At 37.9% G+C, this 11,207-nt stretch overlaps 1 long non-coding RNA gene across 1 annotated transcript in view; it reads right to left on the bottom strand.

Moving 5' to 3' along the window:
• Nucleotides 1-1,771, bottom strand: part of LOC118763573 — a 287,109-nt gene extending 285,338 nt beyond the window's left edge. Inside the window, exon 1 of the long non-coding RNA XR_004999322.1 lies at nt 1,487-1,771. This is a non-coding gene — a long non-coding RNA (uncharacterized LOC118763573). The remainder of the gene's footprint in view (nt 1-1,486) is intronic.
• Between the last annotated feature and the right edge of the window lie 9,436 nt (nt 1,772-11,207).

Here is an 11,207-nt window from a genome sequence, read left to right as displayed (position 1 = left end):
GCATCAATATGTTTTTAAGGTATTGTAATTGATTTATGTATATACATGCAAATATGTATGTGTATGTGTGTGTCTATGCGTGCGGTATATGAATATACTATATCTCTCCATCTACTATCTATCTATCTATCTATCTATCTATCTATCTATCTATCTATCTATCTATCTTCATATCTATCTATCTATCTATCTATCTGTATATATATATATGTACATTCACACACACACCACACACACCACACACACACACACACAACACACATATATATATATATATATACTAATATATATATATATATATATATATATATATACCACATGGCTCTGGGTTCAGTCCACATTTGTAGTACGGCGGCAGTTGCAGATTAACTATTTACAAACGGATTTGGTAGAATGAACCTGAAAGTAGCCCGTCATACACTGAGGTGTGTCTTTGCGCGTGTGTGTTCTTTTCGATGAGTTTGTCCGCCACCACTTCTCGGCAACCTGTGTTGGTTGGCTTACGTCCTCATAATTTAGCAGTTTCGACAACAAAATAATACTACTGGCGTCGATTCCTGGGACTGAGATTACTCGAAGTTTTGCTTCAGCATGGCCGCAGTGGCTGTAGCATTGCTGCAGAAACAAGGAAAATATGCGTGCTTATATATATATATATATACCATACATACAAATATATGTACATGCATATTGAAATATATATATGTATATATATATATATATATATATATATATATACATACATGCATATATCTGTACATGCATATTGAAATATATATATGCATATATATATATATATGTGTGTGTGTGTGTGTGTGTGTGTGTGTCTGTGTGTGTCTGTATTTATGTACATGATCAAATATCGATATAAGCAATGCCTGCGTTGCGTCTGTGTGTGTGGTTGCGCATATGTGTGTGAGCATGTGTTATGTCACAGAGTCGCTAGAACGATCACTGCTTGATTATTGTTGTCGTGCACCACTGCTTCTTCCATGACTTGCTCACAGACACACAGACACACAAGTACACACTCGCCCCCGCGACAGCGCGCACAGACACCCTCCGACAGGTATGCATATACGCAAAAGTATTGGTTATGATAATAATTAAATTCACAAAAATATGCCGCTGGACTCATTGACTTCGTAAAGCACATTGTTTCAGATTCCGCACGTCTTGTTAATTGCCCACTCTGGCCTAATCTTATTTTTAATGAACAATTAATCTTTATCGGACTTACACACACACACACTCACACACACACACGCACACACAGCCATACACACAAACACACATACAGATACACACATGAATAAATGTGTGTGCGTGCGAGTGTTTATGCTTCCGTGTTGCATGTGTGTATATGTGTGTCTGTACGGGGTGGGTACACATCGTCCATTGATATACCTATATATGTATAAAAACAAGCACACCGCATAGACACACACAGAATCCCATACATGAAAGAAACTTGCTGTCCACTTACCTTTCCGTCGTGAAGTTGGCAAATAAATATTTCTTCCAAAATATTCAACAGAACATAATATATGTCCACTATAAAAGTTTCGAATTTGTTGAGCGCCTGATTAAACGTGTAATTGAATATTAATTCATGAGTAAGTGCTGTCACGTATCCAATTTATCTGTTTGTTAATATATATTTAGCTGTTTTGCTTGAAATTAAAGTTTTAATGGAACCATAACTTTATGGCATATAGACTTAACTATAATATGTAACAACTTTATATAGGTAACTTAACTTTTATTTCCCTTTTTTAAGATTGTTTCCTCAATGTTTTTCATATATATATATATATATCTTTTGTAGTAATTAATATATTGTCTTCTAATTAACAAGGTGGATCATAATAATATTTATCATGATCGTGATTATTTTTAAACTCTTTTCAACTTTTACCAAGAAAATGATAGAATTTCATTTTCCTTTGAGTTTTTTTTCGTTTTCTTTGTATTTATTTCCAATTATATAATTTGGTGATATACATGCTGGATGAATAAACTTGTATATGCATGTATATATGTATGTATGAGTGTGAGGGCGAGAGAAAGTGAGTGAGAGAAAGCGTATATGTGTGTTCCTATCTTGTTAGTTTTTATGTATGTGTTATTTTTTTTTATGTGTGTGTGTATGTGTGAATTTATCTGTCTTTCTATTCAGAGTTAATTATGCAATCCAAAATTATAGGCATCCATATACTTTATTTCATCTTTCATTGCGATGACTGTCATGTAAAATTAGATATGAAAAAATAAATTATAATACCTAATGAACTATGTAACTCTCGTTTAAAAAAAAATTCCCGCGTTACGGTGTGAATTGAGGCTGACAGTTTCACCTTGTGTAAACGGTATAATGAAACTATAAAATATATCACTTGTGGCTGACTGTCTAACTTGCAGTTGTAATTTTCGCAACGTGCAGCCTCGTATTTCGGCAAGTACAACTAATAAAATATAGTAGAGTTACTGCTGGGCAGAATGATGCATCCTGTTTGTATTACAAGTAATCACATCTTAAACAATATTGCTTCGCTTGGAAAGCGAAGTTCGATGGATAAAGCATGAAAGAGAGACAGATGAGTGAAAGAAAGAGTAAACAAATGTGAGTGTAAGCCGAACGAATGACCAGCAGTTTGGTTGGTAGGTGTGTGTATGTGCATCGGAAGTGCATACTTTTGTTTGTGTGCGCGTGTGTGCGTGCTCGGGCACACGTCGAAAGAATGCAGCAAAGAAGCTGTTTAGTTTTGATCACAACGAAAGTATTGAAGTTTATTACGGTATTTTCTCTCCCAACTGTAGCTGAGAGAGAATGGAGTTCGATGAGAGGGTTGCATGTAGTTGCGGAAAGAGAAGGCTAGAACTGAAATGAAAGAGAGACAGAGACACAAAACAGAGAAGGAGGGAGAGATGCCGGCTTTCTGATAAAGAAGCAGAGGAAGGAAGAGTGAAAATGAGAAGGATGTGTGTGTGAGAGAGAGAGAGAGATAAGTAAAATGGAGAGACTTATGAGGAAGAGATAACGGAGAGCGAAAAGGAAAATGGAGAAAAATGGATGAATGTAACGTGGAGGAAAGGAAATATACACTGCAGCACAACTAATGGAGAGAAAAGAGGTAACGATTTCGTTGACAATTATTAGAAAGTGTATTGGAGAGAAAATGAGAGAGAGAGTAAGAGGGTGAGCAGAAGAGGGGAGAGTGAGATATATGTTTATATATCAAATAAGTTTACGTAAAATATAGAACTGGAGGGAGAGAGAGAGAGGGAGAGAGAGAGAAGGATTATGAAGCAAGATATACCGGATGAGTGAGAAAGAGAGGTTGAATATTCTATGGAATGATTTCAAATCGAAGAAAAAATATAGGGAGAGAAAAATAGAAGAGTTATAACTACAGTGAGAGTACAAAAGCTTAGAGATGTGGTGGGTGGCGAAAAAAAACCTATACATACATACATACATACATACATACATACATACATACATACGTACGTACGTACATATATACATAAAATATATCATTTAAAGATAAAGATCTTTTTTAATATTATAGTATGTATTTATGTGTACGTGCGAGTGTGTATCTAGTGTTTGTGATAAAATAGTAATGCAGGAAAGAGATGAAGGAAAGAGTTCATGGTGAATAAAATATACACAAACGAAGATACATATACAAATGAAAGAAAATGCTAAGTTTCAGGTGAGACGAAGGAAGAAATTAAAGAGAGAAAGAAAAGTGAAAATAATTGACAGACGACGAGAAAGTGAAAGAAGGAAGAGAAAGAGAAGATGTAAGGCTGGAGGAAAAGTGATGGGGAAAGTGTATAAAGTGACAGAAAGCGAGGAAAATTAGGTGAATGTGGTATGGAGGGGGGATACGAAGATGAAGAGAAAGATTTAGAAGTAAGGAGATGTGAGAACGAAATTTAAAAATAAAAGAGAAAGAGAAAGTATGGAGCTGTAGGAAAGAAAAGCGCGGCGGGAAAGACGGAGAAAAATATATAGGAAAGTGGAAATAGATAGATATTGTAGGGTGAGTGTGTGTGCATATATGTGCTCGTGTGTGTGTTTGTGTGTGTGTGTGTGTGTGAGAGAGAGAGAGAGAGAGAGAGAGAGTGGATATGGAGGGACGTAGAGTTATAGTGTAAGGTGAAGATCGTCGTAGATCAACAAGAGTGATAGGAGGGGGAAGGGTGGGAAGTAGAAGAAAAAAAGAAAGATGGTATGATTATGAGTGAAGTGTTGGTAGTGGAGAGACAGAGAGAAGTTTAACAAATGCAGATACGGGCAAACTGAAATGAAAAATAATCACCAAGACAGTATGAAAGAGAAAGTGAAGTAGAAAAAGTGTATAGCGCGGGCTAATTGGAAAATGAGTGCGCAGGGGCATAACGATAAAACAATACGTCGTCATCAACATCATCATTATCAGCAGCAGTAGATGTCATTATTCTAGATGTCATTAGTAAGGCGGCGAGCTGGCAGAATCGTTAGCACGCCGGGCGAAATGCGTAGACGTATTTCATCTGCCGTTACGTTCTGAGTTCAAATTCTGCCGAGGTCGACTTTCCTTTCATCCTTTCGGGGTTGATAAATTAAGTACCAGTGACGCACTGGGGTCGATGTAATCGGCTTAATCCGTTTGTCTGTCATTGTTTGTCCTCTCTGTGTTTAGCCTCTTGTTGGCAGTAAATGAATAAGAATCGTTAGGACGTTGGGCGAAATATTTACCGATATTTAGTCATTACGTTCTGAGTTCAAATTCTGTCGAAGTCGACTTTGCCATTCATCATTTCAGGGTCGATAAATTGAAAAACTGTTGCGTAATGGGGTCCATCTAAGTGAATGGTCCCCCTCCCCCAAAATCGGGCCTTGTGCCTAGAGTAGAAAAGATTATTATTAAGGCGACGAGTTGGCATAATCGCTAGCACGCCGAGCGGAATACCACTTTGTTCTCAGTTCAAATTCCGCCGAGGTCGACTTTTGCTTTTCATCCTTCAGGGTCGATAAAATAAGTACTAGTGAAACACTGGTGTCGATGTAATGTACGGGTGCCCTGCCCAAATATTCCAGTAGAATAATTCAGTAGAAAGGATTATTCTTAAAGCGGTCAGCTGGCAGAATTGTTAGCACGCTGGGCGAAATGTATAGCGATATTTCGTCTGCCGCTACGTTCTGGAGACAAACTACGCTGAGGTCAACTGTGCCGTTCATTTATTCGAGGTTGATAAATTAAGTACCAGTTAAGTGCTGGGGACGATGTAATCGACGATCCTCCTCCCCCAAATTCCAGGCCTTGTACCTATAATAAAAATTAATATTATTATTATTATTATGATTATTATGATTATTATTATTATTATTATTATTATTATTATTATTCTATGTTTGACTTTTGCTTTATGTCTGTACAAGTTGGCTCCAAGTCTTACCCAGAAACCTCAAGAGACAACAGGTTGGAAGTTCTGTGCCATATATTTGGGGTTTTTATGGGTTTTTTTGGTGTTGTACTAGTGAATGTCTAATACATAAAAATAAAATTTTAAAAAAAGAATTAAAAAAAATATATATAAATAAAAAATAAAAATAAAAAAATTAAAAAAAAGTTTGTTTTAAACCTTGGGATTACATAGAGAGTATTTTGCGTAGGATATGAGCAGTTCCCATGAGCACTATCTTTTGAATTTCTGCCATTTTGGGGTTTCCTGGTATCTGAGTTTTATTATTATGATTATTATTATTATTATTATTATTATTATTATTATTGCCTTTGCACAACTTCTAACGCTGGAGATGTACTACATAGTCAGCTGTTCACTTACAGTTAACTAAGGTAATAACTCTTAGTTTTCGAGCACGTTCCGGAGTATGCGAGCGGTTCCAAGCAGTGCTGTTTTCTGCAAGTGCTGTACCCTTATTGCAGCCCCTGTTTGTTCCACGTCTTATTGCAGCCCCTATTCTTCCACGGCCTTATTGCAGCCCCTATTTGTTCCATTATTATTATTATTATTATTATTATTATTATTATTATTATTATTATTATTATTATTATTATTATTATTATTATTATTATTATTGCTGGGGTACAGATATAAGGAGCCCACTACACCCATCTTTCTGATAAGAGTACACCACGCACGTGCATCACAACCTTATATCGCGACATGTTGAACTCATATCAAGATAATCGAAGCATGTCCTTTCACGTGGGGCCCAGTTAGAATTCTCCTCATGTGTAGTAGCCCATCCCGCTCAAAATGACTCAGAATAATGGTTGTATAATGATAATGAACAAAACAATGATGTTTCCAGTGATGGGTTATTCAAACCCCAAAGAATTACCCAGAACATTTTGCTATGATACTCCCCCGCTATTTCTTTTCGTGATAAAATATGCAAATATCATGAGCCACTAATTTAAATGCTCAACTAATTAAGGTTAACCAAATGACAAGTAATGGGCAGTTAAAGTTAACCAAATGACTGGTACTGGGCAGAATATATCCTGTAGCCCACCCTGTACATCAAGACAAAAAATACACATAACAATTCCACCAATAAGGTCCGAAGCTATGAGACTCACTGCCTCATACTGCATCAGAGCATGGTTCTGCATAATTGGTCTTAACATAATTCCAAGCGTTATTGATCATTCTTAGACCACATGAAATGATTCCTACTGAGGAAGCAGCGCTGCCGAATCGAAAGAACGAAATCATGAATTCAAAGGACTGAACTATAAAACCATTCTGTGGCCATATCCGCGGAGAGGCGCACATACTCACCGATACGTACATACATGCTTACATACATACATACACACAAACACACACACACGCACACACACACATACACACATACACACATACACACACACATATATATATATATATATATATATATATATATATACACATATATACGACGGGCTTCTTTTCAATTTCCGTCTACCAAATCCGCTCACAAGGCTTTGGTTGGCCCGAGGCTATACTAGAAAAGACTTGCTCAAGATACCACGCAGTGGGACAGAACCCGAACCATGTGGCTGCTAAGCAAGCTTCTTACCACACAATCACTTCTGCGCCTACATACATTCATACACACAGACAGACAGACACACAGACACTCATATATATATATATATATATATATATATATATATATATATATAGCAATTAAGGACAACTACTTAATAAGGACAACTACTTAATAAGGAACTTAACAAGAAATTGTCAGGTAGATAGCGTGAAAACCTCATAGAGAAAAAATTTCGAAAATAATTATTTCTTATTGAACATATTAATTTATATATAGGGCATTATACATACATGCCAGAGGGCATTATACATACATGCCACACGCTAAGAGGGACAATTTCATTTCTAAACCAAAAATATTAGTAATCCCACCGAATGCAATTTTTCAAAGTAAGACATTTAAAAAATATAGACCTGTATCACAGTGATTTCATACTTACGTATTCATCAGCAGGCCTGAATGTATCATAAATAAACGACCCTGTCCCGCTTAAGCGATCAGCTAACTGATCAACATCAACGAAGCACATGGGTGAGTTTACATATATTACATCCTGTAAATGGCATACTTTTACGAATTGCATTTCGGGAAAGGAAAGTTTTTTCGGAATAAAAATTTAGCATATATAAGGACAACTACTTAATAAGGAAAACTTAACAAGAAATTGTCAGGTAGATAGCGTGAAAACCTCATAAGAGAAAAAATTTCGAAAATAATTATTTCTTATTGAACATATTAATTTATATATAGAGGGCATTATACATACATGCCAGAGGCATTATACATACATGCCACACGCTAAGAGGGACAATTAGTCATTTCTACAAAAATAGGTTTTCACGCTATCTACCTGACAATTCTTGTTAAGTTTTCCTTATTAGTAGTTGTCCTTAATTGCTAAATTTTTATTCCGAAAAACTTTTCCTTTCCGAAATTGCAATTCGTAAAAGTATGCCATTTACAGGATGTAATATATGTAAACTCACCCATGTGCTTCGTTGATGTTGATCAGTTAGCTGATCGGCTTAAGCAGGACAGGGTCGTTTATTTATGATACATTCAGGCCTGCTGATGAATACGTAAGTATGAAATCACTGTGATACAGGTCTATATTTTTTAAATGTCTTACTTTGAAAAATTGCATTCGGTGGGATTACTAATATTTTTGGTAGAAATGACTAATTGTCCCTCTTAGCGTGTGGCATGTATGTATAATGCCCTCTGGCATGTATGTATAATGCCCTCTATATATAAATATATATATATATATAATATTATATATATATATATATATATATATATATATATAAATTCGGGGTGAGTACTTGATAATTATAGCACCTTGTATACCGTTTGGTGTGTGTGTGGAGTAAATTGATCAAAATAAAATAAAAACATGATGCGAAGGATTCAGCGGTACATATGTTCGGGCCTTTATTAGACAGATTTATAACAATGCATAATGTATGTCTGTGGCCTTCTTCAGCCGCGCACACAGCTTCCACAAGGACATGTGTTACATCAAAAATTCTTGGTTGGGGATGCAAATCCTCTCATTCCCGTACGACATAATGCGGCAGCAGCATAGAATTGAAGCGTCCATCTCTTTCTTCTCTCAATGTAGAATGAGGAAAATGGATGTTGAGGTAATGTAAATAAATAAATACATATATAGAGGTGAAGATGGAGGGGCGAGAGTTCGGGACGAGGAATAAAAAATATATAAAAGTGTAAGTATAGAATAATATAAAAATGTAGAGGATAAAGATATAAGAGTTGTAAGGAGATGTAAAGGGGGTATAAAGAAATATAAAGAAATATAAATAAATGTAAAGCATAAGGTTATAAAGTAAAAATAGAAATAGAAATAAAAGTAAAAAACCTGATAAAAACATGATAAAAGTGTAAAAGAATGTAAAGATAAGGGATGTATAGAGGTTACGACCAAGCATGGTGGTCAGGAGATTGATAAAATTTAGTTGTAGAATTGTCAGTAATCAACAGTTTCGTCTGGGGACTTAATGCGTTGTAAATCAGAGCTGATGAGCATTTAATCTGGTTCCTTGAATTAAATGGACTTCTAGTACATACATATCATCATGAGTACATACACCCACATACACGCGTACATATACGCCTCCAAGCCTATAAGCAAACACACGCACTCGCGTGTAAACACGTACATAAACACACACGCACCCACACGCACGCGCGCACACACACATACATACAACAGAATATCCGCATATATACACGGACATTACGCGCGTACACGCTCACATGTATATACGCGCGCCCATCACTACATACACACACGTATATGTCCACGTCTCTAGGTCTAGGTATAAGAATATTAAGGATGTGTATAAGAACGTATGTAAAGAATCCCGTACTCATGTTAATAAGTTATATTAAACAGTATTGAATGAAACTTTCCCAAAATGTTTCTGATTATAACGAATGAATCACAACATAAATTTTGTTGGTGTCTTTGTCAGAATTGGAGACACAACTAACTTAGACGTAATTCCTGGGCAGAATTAGCATAACTGGCAGTAACTAAGCTAGCCGCTTTAATTGCATATACAAACCTTCCGATCATTCTTCACAGGAGCTGTCTTACATCTAAATATGAAACATTAGGAAAATTGTTCGAACTAAAATCCTTCTTCTTCGACACATTTTTCCATTCGTGTCAAAACAGAATTGCAGATAGTATTTATGGCATTTTAATTTACTTTCGGCGACTCATGACCAACCCTGTATATATATATACTAGCAGCATAGCCCGGCGTTGCCCGGGTATGTAAGAGCCCCTAGTAGGCAACGACTAATCCCAATGTAGTCCTTTCCCTCCAGGGAACGAAGGTGCATGTGGACGTTGCAATGTCTTGTCTTCACTGGAATACTTCTGTATATACGATGTTCCTAGCTGTCCGTTTGGGCGAAAACATGAAAACATCATTGCGCCTCCCAACGCGTGAACAGCCCACGTAGAGTTGACCGTGGGCGAAGCACTGTTCGCCCAAATGTAACCCAGCGACTTGTAGCGTTTGGCCTTGGGATTTATTGATGGACATTGCGAAGCAGAGTTTAACAGGAAACTGAGAACGCCTGAAGTGGATTGGTAGGTCAGCGCCCGACGGTTGAAGGTGCATCCGTGGAATGAAGACGTCCTCTCCCTTCCCACAACCGGTAAGTATTGTGGCCGTTATTAAATGTGGTGCCAAATGTTTCACAACCAAACGTGTGCCGTTGCACTGTTTAGGTGGAACCAAATTCCTGATGAGCATAATGGGCGCACCGACTTTTAACTTCAGGATGTGTGGTGGCAGGCCTGGCGGTTCAAGTGAATTCAGGAATTCAACAGGATAATCGGCAAGCTGGGCGGGGTCTGCTGTCCTATCTATAGATTTGTAGACGTGGACATCACACCAGGAATAGCTTCAAGTAGCTGGATATTGATGGAGTTGACGGTTGTAGTTTTGGGTGCGAGAATAGCTCTGCCTGCCAGCCATTTTAGGTCGCGTAAATTGTTTTGTAGGTCGTGGAAGACAGCGTCCCGGAGGCTAGCAGGGGTGTCGACAATGGTGCAAAGTGAGTCCAATTGAACGTAGCCATCCGCATCAGACAGCATCCTATTTTCACCGAGCAATAAGAGGTCCTGGGAGAATGCAGCGGATCCGCTGTCACCAATTAACTGCGCGCGCATGTTAGTTTGGAGGTGCAAGGGCCGCACATGTGCCCAAGAGCTGACGACTTAAGGCACGCGCGCACGGCATCGGCACGGGTTCCTTTTGGAATAACAGGTAGAGTCTGCCTGAAGCCTCCTGAAAGAAGTAAAGTTAATCCTCCCATGGGGGCCGTAGAGTCTTGCAGGGACCTGTCCAGTGCCTCAAAGGCGCCTTTGTGTGCCATAGTGCACTCGTCCCATACGATGAGTTTGCATCTGCGCAGAATGTCGGCCTGTTCTGAGTTCTTGGCGATGTTGCAGATAGGTGACTCGGACTTTGCCAGATCGAGCGGGAGTCTGAAGGCAGAGTGGGCGGTTCTGCCACCCGGAAGCAACGTGGCCGCGATACCAGAGGAAGCTACAGCCAGGGCAATGTCCGTGTTGCGTCTGACCTCTGCCAGAATTAGTTTAGTGACG

This window comes from Octopus sinensis, linkage group LG5, assembly GCF_006345805.1.
Source record: "Octopus sinensis linkage group LG5, ASM634580v1, whole genome shotgun sequence".
Classification (NCBI taxonomy): Eukaryota; Metazoa; Mollusca; class Cephalopoda; order Octopoda; family Octopodidae; genus Octopus; species Octopus sinensis.
Note: the sequence above shows the minus strand (reverse complement) of the source record. Positions and strands in the feature narration are given on the sequence as shown.